Source organism: Ambystoma mexicanum, chromosome 2q (genome assembly GCF_040938575.1).
Source record: "Ambystoma mexicanum isolate Mex_15411 chromosome 2q, UKY_AmexF1_1, whole genome shotgun sequence".
Lineage (NCBI taxonomy): Eukaryota > Metazoa > Chordata > Amphibia > Caudata > Ambystomatidae > Ambystoma > Ambystoma mexicanum.
In genome coordinates this window covers 1,060,539,797-1,060,565,512 of record NC_090924.1, presented here as the reverse complement: position 1 = coordinate 1,060,565,512, position 25,716 = coordinate 1,060,539,797, and the positions used below count along the sequence as shown (strand labels likewise).

The window sequence follows — 25,716 nt, the reverse complement described above, 5'->3', positions numbered from 1 at the left end:
TTTATGAAGTGTCACAGCACGGGAAGTATTCATGTGTGTTCTTTTTAACAGGCTATACAATTGTGCATAGCTTCTACAATTAACAAGTGCCTAGTTGTAAAATATCAGTAATGATTTAAAAGTGTGCTAACACAATACACTACAAACTACAAGTACACAAACACCTCATTAGGAAATGGGAATACTTGCAAAGTGATATGGCTTGATGGTTCTAGAGTGCACAGCTAGTCTGATCACTGTGTTTGTGTTGTCTACAGTTGTATTTAATTGCTACCAAAGAAAAACAACCAGACATATACATGCATTTAAAAATTACAAAAGTAGGATTATATCATTTGCAATTTTACAAAATGTATTCACATTTTAATTTTGGGAGAGAATGTTTCGATACATTTGTTCAAGGTTCACATACCTGCTCACAAATCGGTCCGAAAGTGGTTGTTCAGTGCTTCATACTCCTAACAATCACAGTAACACAATATTGCGCACCTGGTGAATGGTGCAGCAATATAAGGTAAATAACAAAGCTCACACCAATAGGAGCACAACTATTCTTCAAGCAGGTTAGCACTAATCCTTTCATTACAGCGGCAATAGAGTGCCCTTTCGTGGATTTCACGTGTCACCATTAATACCCTTTTAATCTTCGTCAGTAATTCATCAGGGCCGCGCCATCATTCTGCCGGCCCTGCTGTCTGTCATTTAACCGGCAGTCTTCATCCATTGAAATGAAGATTTAACATACAATGCATTTGAGTTCGTTTCCATTCTGCTGCGGCGAAAATATAAGACGATTACTCTGGCAATCAGCCTTTCTGTTTCACGTGGTACTTCATCGAGCACGCAGTGCTGTGTACGTTGCTTCTATTACTCAAAACAAAGCCCCTGCCCTAATCCCGCGAGATGTAATCCTCGTGCCGCGCCGCGTGCAGTCTACAGCTGGCGAGGCATTTAGAGTAGAACTGCCTGGGACCTGGCTCTTCTCTTGGTCTTGCTGTTCAACAGAGATTTCAACCCTCCCTTTAAAGCTAGGGTGACCGTGGACCCTTCAACTGAGGCAACAGGTACCCGAAATAGATTTTAAAATATTTCCATTTAACTAGCTAAATGTTCGTATGCAACATGTCCGTCTCGCTGCTCTTATTAAAAAAGAAAAAATGCCAGTAAATAAATATTGAACAAAGATGCATGCCATTGAATAGTTTTAGGAACACGATACTTTTCTGTCACGCAATTCCTATATCAGACAGCAGATGAGACAGGCACAGCAAGTCACGGAAAGGAAGAGAAGCAACTCTCATAAACAGGTGAAAACGGACCTGTTTCACAACGCTTATGTAAATTGGGCCCACAGTCTTGGAATGATTTGTTTCATCTGCGCATATATCACGCTAGTGCCAGGACTGGGACAAGCATAGTCCTGGAGAACAAATGCATTGTTTTTTGCACAGGGACATGCGTTGCTAGGTCTGGCAAAGATCTGGGGCTATGCTGCTGTTGGGACTGTCAGGATTTGGGGCTAGCTAGCCTTTTGGTTGTAACCCCTAGGCTTCTACACGTGGCTATAGCTCCCTCAGGCCATCCCCTAGCAACGCCAGTGATTGCCCTTGCGCCTGTGGTAATAGTGCGGTAATGCCACTCCCTATTTTCCGGCATGATGGACTGGTCAAGATGTATGCATGTGCTGTGTAAACACTTTCCAGTTATATCAATTGTGAATCATGTATAGGTTGTTTTCATTTTGAAAACCGAGGACCTGATTTACAGAGCGTTTTTCAATGGGGCTTTCCCATTCAGAGAGGCTTTTGAAAATCAGGCCCTGAGTGCGCACATACATCCTGCAATGTGACCACATTCATATTAGTAGAAACAACATGGAACTGCAAGTGCTCTACGTCACACACACACATTTGTTCTGTTTTCTGTTATAGATTGTGATGTTTGTCAGTTGGTTTGGTGTGCTTTGAAACGAAAGCCTTCGAATGTCAAGTGCTGTCAGAAAGAGATTGCGGGCCTGGTTGCAAAACGTTTTTCAATGAGATTGCCCCACTCAGTGTCAAACGCTTTGGTAAATCAGGCTCATTATGTGTGATTATCTGGTCAGTGGTCACCTCGCGTGGCAACTCTCTTCCTCTGTCACCATTCATTTCCTACTCCAATGATTACACCACGTTATTCAAAGATGGACGTTTTGAAAATAAAAAGTGCCAGATCTGCTCTTGTAATATGCATCATTAACACGCGTGGCCTGCATGTTAGGTTGCATGGCAGCTATGTGATGTGTAGGAAACCATGGGCTGAGTTATCGTTCTGTTGAAAATGCATTGTCCAGAGAAAAGGGGGTCCTAAGAAAAAAGAGGTTGGATCTCTTCGGTGATTGATACATACTATAAAGTAAAGGGGTGATTGGAAGGGCATGTTATGTGGCATGGCAGCATATCACTTTGTGAATCAGGGATGGGATGCCATGTGAAAAATACCAGCATATCGATTAATGCAAATCTTGCATTTAGACATAACTCTGTACACTAAGCCCTTTGTATATGCTGATTTTTCCTTTGGGGCTTTGTCCCTGACACTAAGATTTTCTTTTTTGTTCTACGTGTGTGACCAATAGGCTCACACAAGTATTTGTAAACGGAGCTCATTGTCTGCATTGTCATGCCATTTGCAATTTTGGAAATAACCATTGTGAAGGATTGCCACCTGACAAGATAAGCCCAGGCTTTTTTGATTTTTACAAATAATAAAATGATGCAGACAATCCATCTCAGAAAGTATGCTCTGTTTAACAGACCCCACTTTTCAGAAACCTTCATGCCAAATGCATAGTGCACACCTGTAGCCTGCTGCATCAGTCTCCGAGCTGCTGTGCCTGCTCTTCAGTGTCACAGAGCAGCTTCAAAGGCTGAAAGTGTCCTGTTTGACAGCTGCTGTGAAAACAAAGTCACTACAGACAGATGATGCATTCAAATCTACACCTCTGACACAAAACCATACTATGGACCTGATTTACAAAGCCTTTTTCAATGGGGTTTTCCCATTCAAAAGTGATATTGTAAATTAGACTCATAGTGTGCAGGACTTTGTGTCTTGTGGCAAAGCAATATCAAATACTCGAGCCATGCCTGGTTTTTGGTTTCGTGACTGATAGTTCACACATTTATTAAAAAAACACCAGATTTGTATCAAACACATGTCAACCCTGTGTACACAGGCCACCATGGAAAGGTTATATGGATTCTAGTTACACTGCCTGGCTCTGCTTAGCGAGCAGGACAAGAGACAGTACGGCTGTGTCTCTGTTGGTCCCTTGGGAAGGTGGGTAATACCTCTGCAGTCCAGGAAATTCCTGGCTGGGGCATGCTTCAGAGATACACACACACAACAAAAGGGTCTCCCTCACATTATGGTGTAGCATACCAAAGGGCTTTTGAAGCTACAGGTGTGTGAAGGCTCACAGGACAGTAAGACAAAGCAGAAGGGCCTGCAGGAAGGGATCCTTCATCTTGGGGTTCTGTAGGTTTCTTTTTCATTCCTGTAGCATACTCTTCATGCACAACAAAGCGCTCTGGGTGTGATGTAAAAAGGAAAAAGTCAATTTCCACATTGACAGGGGTTGTTTCCCTTTAAGGAGGCTTACTTTCATCAAATCTCAGACCACCCTTCTATCATTCCTTTGGACCATTCAAGTAGAACAGAAAATATCATTTGGACCTTGCTTGGAAAGCAGTCCCTTACAAAGTCTTTTACTTGTGAAATGAAGGCTGTTGTACAAAGGCAGAGTCCGATCTATCAGTTGTCTATTGACTTCATGTATATAGTCTTGTAAATTTATGATGAGAATATTGGAATGTAGTGGAACCCTTGTCTAATGGCTTTATGACCCAGTCTGATATTTGTTTTAGAACAAGCAGTGTCTAACAATCCTTCTTGGAAGTTCCCTTCAAATTGGATGGACACAAGGCTTCTGATTTTCTTCAAATCTTTGATTACACGATTCTGAAAATCCTCTAAACAACCACAGGTTGCATGGGTGGGTTAAATCCTGAATTGCATTTGAGTTTGCTTTTCATTGGACGTTCCGAAGGAATGTTCAAATCACTCCGATTGATGGGTTGATACGTATCCTCCATGCCAAGACCTTGATCTAAAGCTACTAGATTTGTGAGAGTCTCAAGATCACTAAAAGTGATGTTGGCCCTTCTCCCTCTTGTATATGTTGAGTATGTTTGCTAGAATTAATGCAAAAAAACAAACTTCTTCAGTCTGATCTTGCGCATTTGTTTATCAAATTAGATCCAAGTTTGAATGCATTCAAAGTGGGAAGTGAGATGGAAATGAATTCCTAGACTTAGAATTTTAAGTTGGCCAACTTTAAGGATGTGATCTGTTAAATTATTTATTTTCATGATGTTCTGCTGTGTTATTTTCTTGTCCGATTCCCATAACTCATTGATCTCACAAGTATGTTGTTGGTCAAATGTTTTGTCCCTCTATCCTCGTCTAGTTCTTTCCTCCTCATGCTCCTTGTCCTCTTCCTGAATCCCTGCCTCTGCTTTTTTGTTCACCCTGCCACCCTGGCACAAAAGTCTAATTTCCTCTAAAAAAATGGTGTCTCACAGTTGGCTCTTCACTCTCCCTGTTCAACACATCGGAATCAGACGTAATTGCAGTGTAGCTCGACACTGGTTGTTGTTGTTCATCCCCTGAATTACTGGGGGATGTTATTTTCCTTAAAGATTCAAACCTGCGGGAAAATGTATATACACACACTGTTTCATAATCATATTTGTCCCTCTGGAATGTGTATATATATATATTACACATCCCACGGTAGTGGCTGTGTAGTTATGGTTAAGTTGCTAATCCCATAGGAAGAGCACTTTTTGGGCGGCTTATAACTTCACTCCCCTTGATAAATCCTCCCCAAACTTTGAAAACCAAGTATGAGGCCCACTCTGTTTTTGTTTGCAAATGTTGGTGAGGTTTGGTCCGGGGGGGCATAGTTATAGTGGAGGTCCCAAATTTTCTTTTTTTCCCATAGACATAATGGGAAAAAAATTGCGCACACCTACAGCTCAAACCGCTGGACGGATTTTCACCAAATTTGTGGCATGAGCAGAGGCTTAGTCCTGAAAGTGTGCTTTTGTTAATTTGGTGTAAATCCATCCAGTAGTTTTTTTGTTTTTTGAAATGGTCAAAACATAAGGCAAACCAATTTGTGATATCTATGTCCGCTCCGCGGATGCTCTGTGGACACACCTCCCTGTTCGCTCCACAGACAGGAGAAATATTGGCTAATCGGCTTGCCGTGCATCATGTCTGCAGACACGCGACGTGTCCGCCGATTGGCTGGAGTGAGGCGTGATGTGCGTCACATTGTTTCGATGCGCCCGCCATCTTGGAACCACCAACAGTGCGGTGGCGAACAGAGGCAAAATGCAATTATGGGGAGTGTGTCGGTGTGCAGAAGTGCTTGGGGAGGGTTGGGGAGTAAGAGATGGGTCAAATACTGTATTTATTTAGGTGTCAGGGGCCTCTGAATAGATTGCCATGTCCGCGGTCTTCGCGGCTGTCCGTGGACATAATAAATGCACTACTAGCTATTTTACTTTAGTATGATGTTGGGTTTGGGTTGTCAGTAGAGGATTGATTGTAATAAATATCCCCTATAAGCAGCCCACATACCACAGTCAAAATGTTTGGTAATATAGGTGTGTTATGCTGTGGTGGTTGGGGGCAGGACCTAGAGTCTTGGGTGCATGGCTGAAGGCTGTTGGCCAAGCACCCAAGACTCTAGGCCCTGGCCGCAACCACTGCAGGATAACACACCCATAGAATCAAACACCCATCTAATATCCACAACCCAAAAGTTTGTGTACTGTTTCATTTTTAGAGTTTGTATGTGAAGTTTTGGCTAGGCTATGCAGTTAAGATTGTAGAGTTTGTAACAAGGACTGCAGTGTTTGTGAGTCTATTTATTTCATACTTACTGGTTGAGTTTTTTGTGGTGGTATGCAGTTTTTTCATGACATGGGTAACTTGACCAGAAATACTTTTTCGATTTCTGTGATAAAAGAAAAGATCATATGTTAGAGTAGGTCATTCATAATGAGTTATTGCATTGCATAATAGACATTTTAGTATTTATTTTGGCCCTCATATTTAGTACTTTACAAGTACTATAGTTCAAACCAGTGTACTGCACAATTTGCTCAGTTTCTGTGTTTGTTTTCGAAATCATTGGGTCTGTGGGAAAGAAAATCCATGCTGGATTAAAAAAAACCCTTCTTTGTTGTGGTACAATATATTAATTTTGTTGTTTTACTGTATATTTCTTGTCTCTTGCTAATCTTCTATCTGTTGGCTTGTTGCAGATTTTTGGGGCAATTAAATACCTGTTGGTGTATTCTAATTGTTTATTTCTACGTTTATACTATTAATCTATCTGTTGGGTTGTTGCCGATTTTTTGGGGCAGTTAGATACCTGTTGGCGTATTCTAACTGTATATTTCTTGTTTGATTTTAGTGGTATGTGTTTATACGATTGCTTGTTGCAGATTTTTTGGGACAGTTAGATACCTGTTGGCATATTCTAAGTGTATATTTCTTGTTTGATTTTAGTGGTATTTATTTATCTGTTTGCTTGTTGCAGAATCTTGGGGCAGTTAAATACCTGTTGGCGTATTCTAACAATGTATTTCTTGTTACAATTTAGTGGTATTTATTTCTCTGTTTGCTTGTTGCAGAATCTTGGGGCAGTTAGATACATGTTGGCGTACTCTAACTGTGCACAGTTTTGAAGTTGAAGTTTTGCTTATGTTCATACACAGATTACGTATAAAATTTTGGTTTTAAGAATATTAAGTAAGCGTTTACAAGATTTGCTGGCAATCTCTGCTTTAGAGTAATGGTACTATCATTACATTCGAACCATCCACAATTCTGTTTTATATATGCAGTGTAGTGACCTGCATTGTTTGTGGCTCCTGCGTGGTAGATTATACCTATTGTTGTGAAGTTTTTCTTACCAAGTGATACTTGACCATGTGTGAATCCAGTCAGTTTACAGTTGTTTTTGGTACCATCTGCACTGTAATGTAAAAGCATTACTATTACGTATTTACTATGGGTCTCTATTTGTAAATTGGAGCGATTATATGAATTGCAGGTAGTACATAATCTGGCACGGTTTGCATTTTGTACAAGTTGCTGAAATGGAATGGATTCACAGATAGGTATGGATACATACACAAAGCGTTAATTGGGGACTTGTTCCTGTGCCACATGGTTGCAGAGAGTGCATGCATGTTTCCACATGTATGAAATCTGAAAGATTTTATTTATAGGTATGTGTTTGTTTTCCAGTACTTGTAGTAAGTACATTAGACATTCTCGTGGATCTTCTTATGAGTTTATAGTGAATTTGACAATTCCAGCGCAGTAGTCCAATTCTTGTCTTATTCCATGAACACTGTAAGTGCTGTCAGGATTGTTGGTTGCATTTCTATGAAGGACTAAAATTTGCAAACACAATTGGTCTGTACTGTGTAAGTAAATGTTCTCAATAATTGTGGCAATTGGAATAGAATATTTATTGCTACATTTGCGTAGCAATTTACAGCAGTTATATTTGAAAATTTGAATGGACCTGACAGTTCTGTGTCTAAGTCATTTGTTCGGAGTGTGTGTTGCTTCTTTGAAGAAGTAGTTGAGTTACTTTGACCAGTAGATTCTTCTTTGGTTGTGGTACTTGATGGAGTATTAGTTTATTTTTTTTTCTTTGGAAGAATTGCAGTGATATCCTGTATCGTTTCAGTTTTAAGTAGTTTTCTTTTACAACGTTTCGCTTTTTGTGGAACAGGATAGGTTTTTAGATGAGGGTGTGGAGTGAATGCAGCCTATTGTATTCTAGAATGCAAGAAATATCTGCATTTACTTTACATGCTTCAAAGTTGACTAGAAATAGCCCGTCAAGTGTACGTAAGCGCGATAGTGCTACATAGCTCATGTCTTCTTTAAAGACTGTGCTACCAGTATCTATTAATGCTTTATCTAGGGTAAGACCTTGTGATTTGTGAATGGTAACTGCATATACTAGAGTTAGTGAAAATTGTTCTCTGCGTACATACATGTCTTTGAAAAGAAGGAAGTGGGTTGTTGAGTGCCCTACCCTTTTAACTTCTGATAGTTTGTCAAAGAGAATATTGACAAATTGAATGTTGTTGTCACGTGGGTATGTTTGAAAGCCAACAACTGTACCAAGTGCTCCATTAACTAGACCTTGCTCCACATCAAGGTTACGTTTAAGCCTTACTCTACAGTTTAAAGATAATTGTAATATTTTCTCCAAAACAGCTGTGTTGGAGATAGAGCTTTCTAGGGTATTTAGTCTTGTTGACACATCGGTAGTGTCTACCATGTATGTCCATTTTATCTGTGGAGCAAATTTCAATTATTGTTTGCATTTCTTTTTTCAAAATGGTTTCATTGAATTTTGAACAGCTTGTAAGTGTTGGCATCAAGGACATACAATTGACATTTTGGGTTCTAATTGTTCCAGGACATCAGTAGCACACGAGTTATGGCCATAGAGTGCATGGATGTGCCTGATTTTTTAATATTGCTTGTGCTTCTTGAGATAGTACACCAACTATAATACTTTGTAAAATGTTGGTGTATGTGAGGTCTGCAGAATGGTGCATGTTTTCTGTTAACTTTCTGTATTTTTTAAATGTTGCCAAAGGATGACATTTCCTATGCTGCCAAGAGTTGTACGGCACAGTTTATGCCCTACGGTTTGAAAAATAGGCTCAGTATTCACTGGTGTCAATTGATCTCTGAAAACAATAATGTGTTTTCCTCCAAAGAGCTGTTCATAGTCTGTTTTGAGGACCTGCTCACCTCATCCATTAGCAGCATTTTCATTTGTTTGAAAACTCTGCGTAGTTGCAGCTTCTGTGGAAAGTTTGTAATAGTCTAATTTGTTTTGGTGTTCTACTGGAAGGAGTAGTAATCGGTGTAAAGTGACACTGCCTATGTTATAGGCAGCTATACCTGTGGGGGCAGTTACAACAGCTGACAGTTTGTTGTTTGTCAGTTGTTGAAGGAACTTGCTGATGATTTTGATTAAGAATGTTTTGCCTGAACCAGTTTCACCACTCACGTATAGCAGTATAGGTTTGTAGTTTTGGCAGGTACAGTTTTTATTTTCATGTTCCACACCATGTTCAATTTGTTTTGTTATTTCTTGGAAAATGCTACAGTGCTCATTGTTCAGTACAGCAAAGTCTTCTGTAGCTTGTTCATACTGACACATGGTGTTTTCTACTTCTATCATGGCTAATTCTGCCTTGCTATTAGTGGCTGTCCAAGTGGTTCTTGGCTTCCTGTTGCAGAAGGTTGACTACTGTTGGGAGTGTCCACTTGTAGTTGGGCCTGGAGTTCTTCTTCGTGTTGCTGTTCATTGTGTAACATTGGTTGGTACTGTGTAAAGTTTACATCTGTTATAGTGTTTTCATTTGCTTTGAAAGCGTCTTCATAGGAGTCATATGTATCCAGTAACTCTTCTTCTTTTCATCTGGTTTAACATTATTTTTGTATGTGAAGTTTTGGGCTACGTGTTAGAGACAAATGGTTTCGAAAGTGTACTCCTGTTTGGGTAGTATGTGTCTAAAAAATTGTTTTTCAAAATGTCTTGGCTGTTGGGATAATTTTCGGCTATTGTTTATATGTCCTCATATGATTTGAGAACTCTTTTTCTAGATTTAGTAGGGCCAAGACTTCATAGCAACCACATTCTCTGTAAGAGCATTTCTATGCCTAAACTGTACAATTTCTGTGATAGTGTTTTGTCAGATGATATGTCATCCCAGAGGTCCTGAAGCTCTGTTTTCTCTAGGCTGTGACATATCATTCAACTGCAGTGGAATTGTCTGCAATGTACTGCACATCTATGTTTGCATTCCATAGGAGTGCAATTATTGCATTGTAATCATTGATGTATTTTGATTCTTCTGTTCTTTTTATTTAATATGTGTTCTTAGGTGATTTACCTTTGACACTATGGGCCTCATCACGAGTTGGGCTGTATTCCTGGCTGTAATACCGCTGACTGTAATAGCCCTAGCGCCGACTGGTCCGGTGGTTTTACCACCGGATCACGGGTTGGGCCTTAACGGTAAATCCCCATTCCTGAATGGGTCCATTGGATCCAATGGGGAATTTTTGGTGCTAACACTGCGGGCTAATACAGCCGGCTGTAATACAGCCGAAAACAGGGATTTTCACCTACAGAAAAAAGCTGGAGGTAAAACAGCCGATTTATCGCCCAACTCGTGATAGGGCCAGCCCTTAAATGCGGCGGTAATACCATTACCACCGCATTTAAGGGCTACAGCCCAACTCGTGATGAGGCCCATGACGACATGAAGTTGTTTACTTGACCTGTTGCTGAAACTGGTCTAGGGAAACCAAAGCAGTATTTGATATAGTATGTCCCCTTTTTTAAATATTTACAACGACAATATTTCCCACATTTGTGTCTTTCAAATTGTAAAATTTGTGCACGAAGGTCACTATTTGTTGTTAGTGAAAGGATTTCAAAAGTGACATATTTTTGGATGAACTGCAAAACAGTGGCATCACTGTCCTGACCAAATTTAGGAGCATCTTTATTCCATAATAGCATGTGGATGTGTGGTGCTCCACTGGCTTGGTGTTCTTTTCTCCAAAAGAAGTGTTGAACTTCTCTGAGGGAAGGAACAGTCTTATTACAAATAAAGTGCAGCATAGCAATGAAGCAATGATGGAAATATCTTGATACATTTACAGGATCTAGAAATGTCATGATCACTGATTCCAAGGAGCCAGGACCAGTCCAACGTCCTTGGAAGCAGGCCCCTAACCCTAATCCTAGGCACCAGCCGGTCCCCACAGGGACCTTTTGGACCTTGTCCTGGCGCCGGTGGCACCAGGCTCATCATTATCATCGGTCCCGGCACTGGAAGCGCCGGGCTCATCATTGGTGTGAAAGTGCTTGGGTGGACTTACCTGCGGCAAACCATGCTGCTTACTTACCAGCCTCTTAGAAGCCCTCTGTGAACAGGGACTACTTTCTTACCTGGGTGGGGCAGCTCCACTCCCTGGATACAGCACTGGAACTCTTCTGGAAGCAGGAACTCTTTTCTTACCTAGGCGGGGCCGTGGAAGAAGACGCCTCATCACTCCAAGGCTATTTAAACCACACCCGATTGATGAAACGTGCTTCGCGTTACTCTGCATCTGCAGCAGAACGCTCACCGCGTCTGTTCCAGCCTTTCTTCTTTTGATCCTGAACCTGCAAGAATTATACTTACCATTCCTGTACCCGATCAACATCAGCACCTGCAAAAGACCAGAAACAACAGGTTAGCAAGACGAACTCGACACGCAGTGCTTACTCACCTGATCCATCGGCAGCGGCCGTGTCTGACGCTGCACCTTCGCCTGCAAAGACCAACAGCATTGTTATACTTACCGGCACGCTGTGCATTCCGGATTCTTCACGCTGCATCTTCACCTGCAAAGACAACAGCATTGTTACACTTACCAGCACGCGGCGAATTCCGGATTTCTTCATTCTGCATCGTCGCCTGTAAAGACAAAGAAAAAGACATTAAGCAAGTACTTACTCACGCCCATCACGCTCGTCGCAATCAAATGCCTGCGAATACTCCGGCATCTCTTAAACACAAACTAATCTGCAAGGAAAGAGACAGTTGGAGCGCTTGCCATACTTACGAATCTCCAGGCGCTTCACTGCCACGCATTAAAAGACTATAAAGACAAAAGGTGTCCAGAAACTTACCGGTCATGCAGACAACGACGGTAACCATCCTCTGAAGTCAAGAGGCCAATGTTTCACCAGTGAAGGAACTGGCAACGGCACCCTGCACTAGACGCAGATGGAGAGCCCAGCATTCACCTATCTAAGGTGAGCACGTTGACCTGGGAGGGGGGCTCTACAGACAAGCTGGGAAGAGAGAGAGAGAGATAGGGACATTCAACAACCCAGACCTTTAATCCCCATATTCTTTCACCTGCAGAAACCTCACCCTTCGAGTTCGACACACAGTGCGAAGAGGTTCGACCCCAGAAGCCAGTCGAGTCCTGCACATCACTTTTTGAGTCACAGACACCTTCCTGCCAAGACCCGCGCCTCCGTGGGAATCAGGTGAGCGTTACAGAACGCGAAGCCCACCACAAAACTCCTACCCAGGCGCAATGGAAACCTCAGACACTGATCAACTAGCCCAGTTGCTTGGGGAATTAAGAGCAGAAGTACATGCAGCTCGTCAGGAAACGAACTCTCTAAGAAGAGAACTGATAATTTCCAAGGAGCGAACAGAGGACCTTGCTAGGCAGTTGTTACAAACGCAGGCAGGACAGACACCTTTGCCCGTTCCAGGAGGGAGTTATCCTTCTGCATCAGCTTCAAATCCAGTGCAAATCAATCTGCCCGGTAATGTGCCCTTGGCTCCGCCCGAACGCTTTTCTGGTGATCCAAAGAAATTCACAGTGTTCATCAACCAGTGCCGCCTGCACTTCTTATGTCGACCAGCTGCATTCCCAACAGACCAGGCCAAGGTGGCTTTTGTGCTTTCTTATCTCAGTGGCTGCGCTGCAGATTGGTCGATCCCTTTAGTCACCCAGGATGATCCGGTTTTACATGATTTTCAGGCCTTCCAGTCCAGCATGGAGAAACTGTTCGCAAGACATGCACAAGGGCAGGCCTTGGACAATGAACTTCTCTCGTTACGACAGGGTAATCAAGACCTCTTGACTTATATAGCCTCTTTCAATAGACTCATACTGGAAACACAATGGCCCGAGGACAAGAGAATAACGCTTTTCTACAGAGGCCTGCGTGGAGAGCTCAAGGATGTGCTAGCGCAAGTTGTGAATCCTCCACAAGAATGTTCTGACTATATTGACTTAGTTGTCCAATTGGACCATAGACTACAGAACAGGAAGGCAGATCGTTCCAGATTTGATACCCGAGTGTTTTCTAAACCACAGACCTCGAATAAGGGAGCTGACACTGTGGAACCCATGCAAATAGGGGGCATGAAAGGACCTTTAACCCAGAAAGAGCGGGAAAGAAGAAGGCAGCTGCAATTATGCCTCTATTGCGGAAACCCAGGACACTTTCTTCGGGACTGTCCAGTGAAACCAGCTAAGAAGACTGTAGGAGCCGCGGATACCTGTACCACAAATTCTGAGCAGGGAAACGACCTCGCCCGACAAGAGTAGAGGTCCTCTTGCCGAGCGTTAAGATCTGTCCCGTGACCTCGCATTTCGTGATACCCATGGTCCTCATTAGTCCTGAACGTCCGGATCGTTTGCATGCAATTGAAGCTTACATTGACAGCGGAGCAATCGGTAACTATGTGGACCGTGAAATGGTATCAAGGATGAATCTACCCCTTGTCCCTAAGGCAGTAAAAGACGTCATCACTACTGTGGATGGCACGGAGATAGCCTCCGGACCAGTAACGCATGCCACCCAAGAAGTGACGCTAGTGAGTCAAGATGGACACCGGGAGAGAATCGTGTTCGATGTAATCAAGGCCCCTCAGTTCCAGATCATTCTGGGAATCCCTTGGTTAGAGAAGCACAATCCTCAGATCGATTGGCGAGCAAAGACGGTTCAGTTTCCAGAGTATTTTACCACTTGTTATCCTTGGCCTGATGTTTCACTGGCGGCGATCTCTTCTGAGGAGGTTCCCAAATTACCTCCCGAATACCAGGAATTCCAAGACGTCTTCCGGAAGGATCAAGCTAACACCCTGCCTCCTCATAGGTCTTACGACTGTCAAATAGATCTGATACCCGGAACAACTCTTCCTTGCAGCAGGATCTATGCCCTCACCGAGCCAGAGAACCTTCACCTCAGACAGTACCTGGACCAATACCTAGCTAACGGGTTTATCCGTCCTTCAAAATCTCCAGCTTCATCGGCTTTGTTCTTCGTTCCGAAAAAGGAAGGAGACCTTAGGACTTGCATAGATTACCGCGCCCTGAATCAGATCACGGTTAAAAACAGATACCCGTTACCTTTGATCCCTGAACTCCTGGACCAAGTCAAAGATGCATGTATATACACAAAGCTGGATCTCAGAGGAGCCTACCACTTGGTACGGATAAAAGAGGGCGATGAATGGAAAACGGCCTTCCGCACCAAGTACGGGCTATTCGAATATCAAGTGATGCCCTTTGGACTGTGTAATGCTCCTGCTGCTTTCCAATATTTTATGAACGATGTCCTTAGAGAACTCATAGACGTGTGTGTTGTTGTCTACATTGACGACATCCTCGTCTATTCATCATCTGAAGAAGAACATCAGATACACGTTAAAAAGGTTCTCGAGAGATTGCGTCAACATAATCTTTTTCCTAAGCTTGAGAAATGCGTTTTCAACGTAACGGAAGTCGAGTTCCTGGGATTCATATTGTCACCTAACGGAGTCCATATGGATTCAAAGAAAGTTGATGCAATTCTCAAGTGGCCATCACCAACCTCTGTAAAAGGAGTTCAAAGCATGTTAGGATTCGCTAACTTTTACCGCAGATTCTTCCTGAATTTTCTCGGATAGTCCAGCCCATCACCGCTCTGTTGAAAAAGAACAAACGTTTTGGGTGGTCTTCTGAAGCAGAACAAGCTTTTCAAGACTTAAAAGCTAAATTCATTTCTGGACCTGTTTTAAAACATCCTCGCCCAGAACTTCCTTACATCATGGAAACGGATGCTTCTAGTCTTGCTATGGGGGCAGTATTATCACAAAGAGATCCGGTCACACACCAACTACATTCTGTTGCCTTTTGGCCCGCAAGTTTTCGCCTCCCGAGATCAACTATTCAATTACAGACAAGGAACTTTTGGCCATCAGATCGGCTTTTAAAGCCTGGCGGCATTATCTTCTGGGAGCCAGACACACAGTCACCGTAATGACTGACCACCACAATTTACAATATCTAAAGACAGACAAAGCTCAGTCTTCCAGACAGCTTCGCTGGGCTCTGTTTCTAGCAGAATTTGACTTTATAATTACTTATCGACCAGGCAGTAAGAACGGAAAAGCGGATGCCCTCTCCCGGATGGGAGTAGATGAACATTTGATCAATCCAGATCCAATACCCATAATCCCAGAACAAAGGATTTTGGGTTTGGTTAGCACTCAATCTTTTGAAGACATCAAGACCACGGTTAAATCACTCCTAACTCCGGCCGATTTGCAGGACTGGCAATTAAAGGGAAAAGAATTCTCAGTAGATCAAGACCTACCATATTTCCGAGGACGATTGCACTTGCCCTGTGAGAAACTACAAAAACAAGTAATCTCTTGTTATCACGATTCTCTAATGGAGGGGCACCCTGGCATTACCAAAACCATAGAAAAGATTAAAAGACATTTCTGGTGGCCATCGTGGAAAAAGGATATTAGAGACTTTGTAATCTCCTGCGGTGTGTGCGCCCAGAATAAAAGTCAAAAGCAGAAACCAGCCGGCCTATTACAGCCACTTGACATCCCTCCCTGTCCATGGCATACCCTGTCCATGGATTTTATCACGGACTTACCTCCATGCTTGGGGTATACTACCATCTTAGTAGTCGTGGATCTATTCTCCAAGATGGCTCACTTCATACCCCTGAAGGGTCTACCCTCAGCCTCAGTATTGGCCCGAGAATTCTTGGCAAACATCGTTCGCTTACACGGTTTTCCTTCGGTTTTAGTCTCCGATAGGGGAAGTCAATTCATCTCCCACTTCTGGTGCAGTTGTTGTCGTCTAGCCCAAGTTGATGTAAGACTTTCGACCAGTCACCATCCCCAAACTGACGGACAAACCGAAAGGACAAATCAGACACTAGAACAATATCTACGTTGCATGCTCCAACAAACAGAAAACCCCTGGAAGGACATTCTTTGGATCGCTGAATACGCTTACAACAATTCGACTCATTCTGGAACCGGAAAGACTCCTTTTTTCCTATTATACGGACACCATCCTAGAACCTCCAAGCTGGATCCTCCCCAAGAAATTGAAGCACCTGCTGTGGATCACTTGCATTCGGAGATCACCTGTGCTTTTAAGGAAGCCACTGCCCATCTGCAAAGAGCTAAAGCTCAATTCAAAAAGGCAGCCGATCGGCACCGTAAAGAGGCCCCTCACTACGCTATAGGAGATCAGGTCTGGTTATCCACTAAGCACCTGCCTTTAAAAGGACCCCGCGCCTTCATCCCGAGATACCTTGGACCCTACCTCATATCTGCCATAATTAATCCGGTGGCTGTCAAATTGGAATTACCTACGCATATGAAAATACATCCAGTATTCCATGTCTCCTTATTGAAACCAGTACAACCAGAAACCCGATTGACTGAACTCCCAGAACCCGTTTTGGTAGACGGAGAACTCGAATTCGAAGTAAAAAACATCCTAGACTCCAAAATCTCCAGATCTAAATTATACTATCTGGTTGATTGGAAAGGATACGGTCCCCAGGAAAGGTCTTGGGAACCCTCAGAACATGTCCACGCACCTCGTCTGGTCAAGAAATTCCATCTGAATCACCCCGACAAGCCAAAGCCCCCGGAGAAGACACGCTTAGGAGGGGCCTTGAGGGGGGGTACTGTCATGATCACTGCTTCCAAGGAGCCAGGACCAGCCCAACGTCCTTGGAAGCAGGCCCCTAACCCTAATCCTAGGCACCAGCCGGTCCCCACAGGGACCTTTTGGACCTTGTCCTGGCGCCGGTGGCATCAGGCTCATCATTATCATCGGTCCCGGCACTGGAAGCGCCGGGCTCATCATTGGTGTGAAAGTGCTTGGGTGGACTTACCTGCGGCAGACCATGCTGCTTACTTACCAGCCTCTTAGAAGCCCTCTGTGAACAGGGACTACTTTCTTACCTGGGTGGGGCAGCTCCACTCCCTGGATATAGCACTGGAACTCTTCTGGAAGCGGGAACTCTTTTCTTACCTAGGTGGGGCCGTGGAAGAAGACGCCTCATCACTCCAAGGCTATTTAAACCACACCTGATTGATGAAACGTGCTTCGCGTTATTCTGCATCTGCAGCAGAACGCTCACCGCGTCTGTTCCAGCCTTTCTTCTTTTGATCCTGAACCTGCAAGAATTATACTTACCATTCATGTACCCGATCAACATCAGCACCTCCAAAAGACCAGAAACAACAGGTTAGCAAGACAAACTTTACACGCAGTGCTTACTCACCTGATCCATCGGCAGCGGCCGTGTCTCACGCTGCACCTTCGCCTGCAAAGACCAACAGCATTGTTATACTTACCGGCACGCTGTGCATTCCGGATTCTTCACGCTGCATCTTCACCTGCAAAGACAACAGCATTGTTACACTTACCGGCACACGGCGAATTCCGGATTTCTTCATTCTGCATCGTCGCCTGTAAAGACAAAGAAAAAGACATTAAGCAGGTACTTACTCACACCCATCACGCTCGTCGCAATCAAACACCTGCGAATACTCCGGCATCTCTTAAACACGAACTAATCTGCAAGGAAAGAGACAGTTGGAGCGCTTGCCATACTTACGAATCTCCAGGCGCTTCACTGCCACGCATTAAAAGACTATAAAGACAAAAGGTGTCCAGAAACGTACCGGTCGTGCAGACAACGACGGTAACCATCCTCTGAAGTCAAGAGGCCAATGTTTCACCAGTGAAGGAACTGGCAACGGCACCCTGCACTAGACGCAGATGGAGAGCCCAGCATTCACCTATCTAAGGTGAGCACGTTGACCTGGGAGGGGGGCTCTACAGACAAGCTGGGAAGAGAGAGAGAGAGATAGGGACATTCAACAACCCAGACCTTTAATCCCCATATTCTTTCAACTGCAGAAACCTCACCCTTCGAGTTCGACACACAGTGCGAAGAGGTTCGACCCCAGAAGCCAGTCGAGTCCTGCACATCACTTTTCGAGTCACAGACACCTTCCTGCCAAGACCCGCGCCTCCGTGGGAATCAGGTGAGCGTTACAAGAAGCAGAGTTCTCCTGGTGTTTTTATATCTATGTTTGTTTTATTTTTGTTTGCTATCCTTAGGACATCGTGTAAATCTTCCCAAGCATATTCTGGAGAACATAATGTAACAAAGCAAGTGGGTGGACCAAGGTTTCAAATTATACAGTGTACATCTCTGTGACGTCAGAACCAGTATTATTTTGTACCACGCATGTTTGCTAAAAGATTTGTAATACTTGACTGTAAAACCTCATATTTTTCTTGCACATTTTTTAAATAATTACGTAGCTGACATATTTTGAAAATTTTAATGTGTTTGCAACTCCGTAGCATAGTTGCCAGTTCACTTTCAAAGAGAAGGTGGAATATTTATTCCACGTTTTGTCTGAATCTGGGGTCGTCAGAATACATTTGTAGAGAGCGATATTCTGATGCTGTTATCTGTGTTGGTCTATCATCGTACCTTCCTCCTTTTCCAGTTGGAAAGAGTAAAGGAAAGTCCCGTGCTTCTATACTTTTTTCCCATATGCTGACTGGAGATCATTTGGCTTGTCGCATTTGGTACGTGTTAGAAAAGATTTCTTAATTATAGGTAATTTTCCTTCCATGTGGCAACCCCTAAACATTTTGCTGTTGTTTTCACCATGATCTAGACTTTGCCAGAGAAGTGCAACCTTCTGCCGCACTCCTCTGGGTTTTTTTTTGCTCTATTCTTACGGGGAAACTGACAATGCCCTTAAGACAGTCAGTACCGGGAAACGTTGTTTTCCGTAGTTCTTTTATCATGTTGCAGCTTTCGTGCAACATGACACAAGAGGGCACTGTAAGCTATGTTACTGCTCTCTTGCGTCTCTAGTCTTCTACAGGCCCTAGACACTCTCTTTGGATTGTTAACGAACGGTGCAAGTGAATCATGAAAGGGACTGGTGGCAGCAATCGTTTCTTGTGTTTTTGAGCTCCTTTTGGTGTTTTAAGCACGTTTCTCGCGCTTAGCCCAAAATGGTGGCCTGGCTCCCAAAATGGCCAGACCACGAGGCTCCTTTGTCCTGTCCGCTGACCGGCTTGCCCCCTTCACCTTCCCCAGGTCGAGCCGACCCGGGGCCTTCCTTATTTGGGCATGTACTTTCCCGCGAAACACAGATGCTTTCGCAGGCTTCTACAGGCTTTGTGTGTGCCTCCAGGATGTGGGCTGGGATGTCTGGTCCCAATACACATCCTGGGTGCCAGAGAGTCTAGTGTGGTATGAATGCCTGGGACCACCGTGGTCCGTGATAGGTCCATGTATGGTGTGAGTGTTTTGTGAGCAGATCTCCCATTGGGTCCTCTCCGTTTTGGCGCAAAGGGAACCGTGGATAAGAGGAGGCTGGAAACACCACTACCATGTCGATCTCCTGAGTTCTCACGAACGAAGGAATACAGGAGCCAAGTATCCTGCAACTACGAGGCTGAACCGAGGAATCGCTGGTGACCCACTGAAGGACTGCTCCTCTGCACTGCTGTCGCTTTGTGAAACCCTTTCTACCTCTGATCGAACGAGAAGGCCTGTACTGGTACTTCGACCCTTTGGAATAGTGGGAACAACTATTCTCAGCATCTTCACCCTCTCCTGCACGTAAGCCTTCGGAAGTGTCTCTGGGCCATCCAGTGGACTGACCAGCCTACCCAGGAGTCTTGCTCTGTAACCGCCGTCAGGTTGCTGCTTTATTCCGAGTCCTTGACACTCTCACACGATTCGTACACTTGGCATTCCCAGGTCTGAAGTGAGAAGTGTACATTGGGCTGAAATACACACGGCCGCTTCGTTGCCCTGCTGTGGTAACAATCTGTGCGGGTTCACTGCGTTTAGGACATCCTCAACTCTAACTTCTGCTGCCGTGGAATCTACACGACGCCGAGACGTCCCCTGCTCGTATCTGAACCTGCCAGCACTGAAACTGACGCGGAGAAGCCTGGGTCTGCCTGCATCGGGGACCGGTGAGTAGCAATGCTAGGAACTGGTTGCCCTCCTGCAGTAGCGCATAGCTTTTCCTCGCTGTGTTAAACAGCACACCTTTTTCGCACTCTGCTTCTGCCCACAAGTGGAGGCCGCGCTTGAGTAGCGGAGATCTGTTCGCCCTCCTTTGTTCACCGCTCTGATCTGCCTGACTTCCTTGAAGAGACTCCCCTTGGCCCATTGGCACCAGCGTGTGCAGGTACTTTTGAGCACAAGACTCCACTCTTCGTAGGGCTCGGACTTCCTTCTAGTTAGGTCGCCTCTGAAGGCGAACTGGGTCTAACGATTACTTGCACTGCCTGTTTTCCTCCCCATCTAGGTGGTCTGCATATTTCGTGCTTCGAACTCTTTAGACCCTTCCGTAATTGTATATATATTGTATTTGATTGTGATGTGTTGGTTTACTTGAGTTTTATTGTGATTCTTTGCTATGGTCAATATTACAAAGGCCTTGTAATAAATGTGTCTATATTTTTAATATAACACCTGCTTGGAGTAATTTGTAAGCGTCCTTGCTTTGTGTGCTCATTGCGGGCTTTCAGTCACCCCCACCCCTCTTGAGACCTAGTCTTGACCGCCGCGATCGCTACCTTGATTGGTCTGGCTTGTCCAGAGGTTACCCTGTTCCAAGAAACTAGGCTGGCCTTCTGAACCTCTGCCCCTCCAGGACAGAGTTCAGCAATCCATCTTAACAGTACTTTTCCAGTGTATCGTCTATAGTGTCTTTAGAGTTTAAAGGATGAATTGTATAATAGTCTAAAATATTGGATTATGAAGCAGGATTTAGAAGTTGAAATTGACCAGTTTCTGGTGACTCTTGAATTATTTCAATAGTTTCTCCAGGTTTTCTTCAATATTAATTTAATTGTAGTATTCATTGTTGTTTTTTAGATATTGCAGGGCTTGTCTAACTTAATGTAAATCCACAGGTTGTTGCCAAATATTTTTGTCTTTTGTAGGTACGCCATTTACTAAGACAATTAAAGATTGATCTATTGGCCGTTGCACTCCTAGAGTGTGTACATTTGTTTTGAGATCTAATGGTAAATAAACTACTTTGCCACAAATACCTTTCACTGATTCAGAGGGAGGTAATTTTGCTGTTGTTGGTTGGAGGCGTATTATTGCTTGTGTTGCTTTCTACGTAGTTGCTTTTTGGTACTCATTATTTGGGGCTGTTGGAGAAAAAAAAGAAAGTGTGGGTTCGGCTGTTGTGCAGTGTATGCATGTTTTGTGCATGAGTGTCTGAGTATGATGGTTAGTATGATTGCGGAGGTGTGTGATTGTGCAATGGGCAGCTACATCAAATTGGGAAGGCTATTCTTGTATTTGTGTGTTACTATACTGGGCTTCAGATGACAATATAGAGTATGCAACTGGTAAGGGGAAGCACTGATACTACATCTAATGGTAAAGGGTTTATATATCTTGTTTCTTCTAATATACTAAAATGCTAGTGTGTTTGAGTAGCAGTTAGAACATTAGGTTAGTTGTGTACTTACTTTTTTGTATGGAAAGTGTAGGTTTCTTCTAAGTCCTTGTTCGTACTTCAGACGCTGCTGCTTTTCTGGGGAGTGGTCTTCACTGCAATTGTAAAATAAATAAGTTAGTGAATATGTGTGTTTATATCACTTTTGTTATGGAGACATTGTTTTTTTTCTTTCTAGTAGCAGTAGTGTTTTATTACAACTGAGCATAGTATGCAGATGCACTTTTCTTTGCCTATGTGCATCCTGTATATTTTATTTAGAATCTGTTAGTTGAATATGTCTTACAAATGAGTATAATAGTAAACATATAGAGCACACTTGTTTTTTTAATGTTATGTTAATGGATGTTAAGAGATAGAAGAAATAATCATATGCATTTTTGCTATTTTTACAGGGTAAATGGCAGAGAGTGTACATAAAAGCATGCAAATGCATGCCTTTGTGAAGGTGTGGGAAATAAAGCAGAATTCTTTCATATCGAGGCGGTGGTGTTGTTTGATCTGAGAGCCTTTCTAATGATATTGTCTCTGTGTGTGCTTGAATGAAGAAGCATGTACTGTTCCTGGCTGCGTGTAATTTTATAACAAACTGGACAGTCATTTTCATAATTCTACTATTATTTCTCCCATCTTATAATATGAAACAATATTTCTTTAGATAGGTGTGTGTGTGTAAACAAAAATTTGGAGCGCTGGAAGGTTTGCAATTGACACTTCATCATAGCAGATGGGAGAAATGACGTTAAGTTCATTTTACAGTTTATACAGGGTAAGTGGCAGTTACTCTGTTCATATTTTTGTTTATTTAATTTTACATTTTTAAAGCGCTTACACAGCCAGCAGGCATCGAGGCACTGTTACAGGAATTGTTTGTTTTTTAGTTGCGTAATTATTTTATCTTAGTTGCATATTTATAACGCGCTTAAACACCCAGAGGTTTCTAAGCGGGGACCCGGGGATCGAACCTGTGTTGCTTTGTGTCATCGTGCTTCCAAGGCTCGCACAATCGCGCTGAGCTATGCTCCCGGGATGTATTGTATTTCTAGAAGAGGTGTACATGTACTGTGTAGAAAATATTCATACCGGAGGTCTGTGTTCGTGCATGTGGATGTGCATGAATCTGCAAGTAGAAATCTTGGGGAGTTTTATAGTAGTTGTTGCTGTAGGTCCTTTGCAGTCACAGCCGAATTGTACTGAGAGTGATCTAAAGTGCTGATCTGTGATGACAGAGTTAGATGTAGAGTTCTTGAATGTGATTGGTGGATGATTGTGTGACTACTTAACAGTAGCCAATGGTTAGATGGTGGAGAGAGTGCAGTGGAAAGCGTAGAAGGGTTGCCCCAGTGTTACTTACGCGCTCCATGGACAGCGCGGCTGTTCGCAGATAGGACATGCCACATTCGGGGTTTCCGAGCATGAAGTGGGAGTGTATTTTGAGGATTAGCAATCAGAAGTTGAGGTTCTGCTTCATATTGAGATTGGCTGTGTGTAGTGAAGATGGCAGAGGTGCAGAAAGTCAGGGAGTTGGTGGTTGGAGATATGTTTGTGAATGGTTTGGATCAGTATGCTAAATCTAGGTATTTGGCTAACCATTTTGACACAAAGCGAGTGGATGTGGTGTGGAGCACTGTGACTGATTTGAATTTGCAGGCAATTCTAGTAGTTTGTCAGGATATGGATAGGTTTCATAGTCCACATGTAGTTGTACTACACTGTGGTGCTGTGCATTTGGGCTATGTCAGTGCCCCTACTTTGTTGCAAGATCTGCAAAACTTGGTTCAGGCAATCATGGAATTCCTTCCAAATGCCAAAGTTATTTTTTCTGCTTTGTTACCTAGAGCAGTATGGGACAATAGTTCTGTTTATTGTCCACAGCAAAATATTGCTCGGTGTGCAATCAACCGAGGCATGTTTGCTTTCATACTTAGAGCTGGTATGTTCTTTTGTAATAATGAGAACATTGATTCTGGTAATGTTGGTTATTTTAAAGAAGATGGCATTTCTTTACCTTTTATGGGAAATGCCAAGCTGTTTTGGAACATAAGGGTTGCTTTGGAGAAGCTAATGTGAAGATTTTTGAAGGAAAATAAGAAAGAAATATACAAAATGAAAGGTGTTTCTGAAGCATCTGCAGAAAAAACCAAAAAAAAGCTTTTTCAGAGCCAATCAAAGGGGAAATGGGGCACACTATTTAAATTTGCATTCCCCACACTCAGATTTTTGATTTGTCCACGGACAGCGCGGTTTTCCACGGACAGAGCATATTACATGCAGGGATTTTGGGGTTGAGAGGCATGCAGAAGAGACTGAGCAGAGCAAAGGATTGGTCAATAAGGTTTACTGGGTGTGTTGTGTAAGGAGAGAGTTTGTCAGTAGGTCTTTTTCTTAACAGAAGAGCAGATAGCTATGTATGTGTGTTTCAGAAAGCATATTGTTTGGATTTTGGTAGATTTGTGGATACATTGGTTGGAGGTGCATGCAGATTGCTGTGGAGTGGCTGCACATCTTGGATTCTCTCATGTGGAAGTGCACTGGCATTGACTGCGTGGAATGAAGTGGGTGGATTTGGTACCTCTCTGTGCTTCTTTGGTTACACAGCGTCATCCAGACATTATTATTATTCATTGTGGAGGGAACAGTTTAGGACATGTGTCTGGAATCTCTTTGCAATTTGCAATGAAAGAAGGACTTGGGAAAGTCATGGACATGCATCCAAACTCCAGAGTATATTTTTCCCGTATTGCGCAGAGACAAATGTGGTTGCGTTCTTTTTCCGTTGGTTCACAAATGGAGTGGAGAAAGCAAAGCGCAATGTTAACAAGGCTGTTTGCGCCTTTTTGAGAGATGTTGGTATGTCCTCTTTCAGAATGAAAACATTATGTTTTGTAGCACACACATTTTTTGCTGCAGAGATGGAGTACATCTTACTTATGCCGGCAATCAGATGTTTCTGTGAAATATACAAAATGCATTGCAACCTTTTTTGGAATTACAGCAATCCATTTTGCAGTAGGTGTTGACCATTTCAAGTTTGTGAAACACAAAAAAACACTATAAAAAGGCTCTTTTCAGAGCCGCCACTTCCTCCTATAGAAAAGTGCAATGGTTCTGATAGGGCAGCAACCCCCAAAAATAAATGTCCACAGACTATCCACAGACTTCTAAAAAATGCACAGGCCCCTGCATTATTTATTTGTCACTTCTATTTTTAAACTGTGAAAGGCAGCTCTGAAAAAAGCCTTTTTTTTTGTTTTTGTTGCTTTATATATATATTTTGGGCTTTTTAAAGATGACACACAAGGAAAGGAGGGGAAAGGAGGGTAAGGAAGGGACACCAACCACAGGGATAAGAAAAGGCAGGTGGAGACAGGAAGATGTAGGGTGGGCCTTATTCAGGTAGGTCGCAGACCTTCTCATGCTCCTTGACAGCAGTCTCGAAAGTAGTCCGAAGTTTTTCCCCCCTACAGAGGTCAACAGCATCATGAATGGCCTTTGCCGAAACGGAGGATGCTGCAGAGGAACTCAACCTACTATGTTTATTGCAAGGTACAACCTTACAAATAACCCCACTGTGGAATGACTTTAGGTGCGGTTGATGTAGTACCAAAGCTAAACGAATCAGGCTTGCCACAACTCAGTACCATGCATGTGCAGATCTCCTTGTTTACATGAGCTTTTGGCTTTCCATCAACGCGGTTAAATAACTGCCACACCAAAGACTCACGATGAGGGCTAGTAGTAGGGACTTCCACTACCTCATCCTCTTCATCCTCTTCATCACTCTCCTCTGTATCCTCACACCTGTTACCCTCTGCAGGCCCTTGGGTACGCGGTGGTGGTGAAGGGGGTTGGGGTGCTGATGCGAAGGCAGTAGCAGCAGAAGCAATTTGGGATGCCATCTGGAAGGTTAATAACCAGGAACTAGGAACCAGGAACCAAGAACAGCAACCTGCACAATTGTCCTGTTGTAAATCTTAGAAATCCAAAAGCAGAATGAGGATCTGCTCTGGGGTGTGGCCTTTTTTAGGGGTGCTGGGGCGTGCTTCGCGGACACCGTGCCGTACCCAAACACTTCAAACACCAAGAAAGGGCTTAAAAAGTTCCCAAAAATATGCAGATCATCAGGGACAAAGTCTGGGACATGTGTAATGATGAATGTTTACTCTAAAATACCTTGGATTGCTTAAAAAAA

The 25,716-nt window shown here is 43.3% G+C and overlaps 1 protein-coding gene across 2 annotated transcripts in view; it reads left to right on the top strand.

Moving 5' to 3' along the window:
- The window catches only part of ZNF804B (zinc finger protein 804B), a 1,261,227-nt gene that overhangs the window by 713,574 nt on the left and 521,937 nt on the right, over nucleotides 1-25,716 (top strand). Inside the window, exon 1 of one of the 2 annotated variants that reach the window (XM_069648409.1) lies at nucleotides 940-1,064. The exons of the other annotated variant lie outside the window; for it this stretch is intronic. The gene's annotated coding sequence lies outside the window, so the exon portion shown is untranslated. Of the gene's footprint in view, nucleotides 1-939; nucleotides 1,065-25,716 lie in introns of those variants that run through there. 2 annotated transcript variants of the gene reach the window in all.